The following is a 1,676-nucleotide window of genomic DNA, read 5'->3' as shown; positions in this document are numbered from 1 at the left end:
CTACACGTATTTTCCCCCCTGCCAGTCTTCCATGTCTGATGCTTCAAAAGACAAGGGTGGAAATTAGAGGTTTTCTTAGATGATTGGGGTGGGGTGAGGTGCTTCTAGAGCATGAGATTGTCACCTCTGCAGACCTGCAAATGTTAAGTGTTCAGGTTTAGCATGGGAGGGCAATAATACATGCAGAGCTGCCAGTTGTATTCCGGTTTCCTAACTGGCATTTCAGCTGGGAACTTGATTAAATAAGCCACTATTAAATTATTCTGATAACCGCTGTCACCTTCACTGACTTGTTCAATATGTCATCTCATACTTCTGAAGAACAGCAGTTATTTTGGTATTCAGGGGATGGGAAATTTTTACTTACTGGGTTCTTTTGGATTGGACAAGGAACATCATCTGGAAGAACCAAACCTTGAGAGTTGAGTCACCTGAGATGTGCTGTACCACTCAAGAACCTCTTATTGTCATTGTCGACAAAACAGTGTCTGTTGTACTAGAACGGGGTGACTTGTAACAAAAGCTCTTTAAAAAATGGCAGACCTTGGTGGTGTTGGTAGAATTAGCAAAATCTTAGATAACTGTTAGCTTAGTGATAGTCCAGTCAGATGTTCTCATCCTAGATGGATTGATTGGTACATACAAAGTCTTGCGGCAAATCCTTACAGTAGAGTTGGGTATTTTTAAGTCATTCCCCACCCCACTCTTAAATTCCCTCACTGTCAGCATCAAAAAGAAATCGAAATCCAAGGGATGCAAGAGGTGTCAAATCAGTCTGAAACTTAATTCCTTTTATCCAGTCAGTGAATGTGAAATTGCAAAACCATAGTAACCAAAAGACTTTGTTTTGTATTTAACTTCAGTGGGGGAATCAAGGTTTGTTTGTGCCTCACTGGTTACAGATAGGTGTCAGCAGGAGATTCTTCTGGTGGTCCTACAAAACATTCTCTCCCAGATTTTTAGATTTAGGATTTGCTATTAAATCAATTGCCACAGTCACAGTTAATTTAAAGCAACTTTGGTCTGTTTGCCAGATTTTGGTCTTTATAATTAATAGTAAACTCATTGCAATAAGTGAGTCTCTACACACATGGGTTTACTCTCAGTAAGTATATATGTGTTTTATATATTCCACGTTTTCACCTGTAGGCTTCACTGCATTGATCTAGTTCTGTAAGTATTGCAATACTCTGTGTCAGAGCTCATGGGCTTTCAGAACTGGCTCAGTTCAGTGACTTGAGTTAGCTGGACTCAGGGAATGTATTCACTACCCCGGAGGGCAAAATGTGCCACACAGATATGGGGAGTGTGAGATGGTTAAAGCTTTTTAGACAGTTTTGAGCTGCAGCAAATAAGTCTTGGGACGGTTTTAAATTGCATGTGCAAATACAGGTACTTGTTGTTTTGTAGCCTGTGTAATATCCCTGCCAGTCCTGACTTTATACAGCTGCTAGTGAAAAACGCATTCTCAGTGTATTCTTATCATTCATTTTTCCAAGGAATCAATGGGGTGGTGGCTTCGGTGTTGTAATATTAGGGCAGTTTCACATGCTATATTTCCCAGGTACAAATAAGCATTTGGCAGACTTGTGAAGAAACCAGGTGTCATGGTTTAAATTCAGCTAGCAATAAAATAGCATGCAGCAGCTTGTCATAAAATTGAGATAAGAACTGTT

This window comes from Eurypyga helias, unplaced genomic scaffold (assembly GCF_000690775.1).
Source record: "Eurypyga helias isolate BGI_N326 unplaced genomic scaffold, ASM69077v1 scaffold51661, whole genome shotgun sequence".
NCBI classification, from domain to species: Eukaryota; Metazoa; Chordata; class Aves; order Eurypygiformes; family Eurypygidae; genus Eurypyga; species Eurypyga helias.
Note: the sequence above shows the minus strand (reverse complement) of the source record.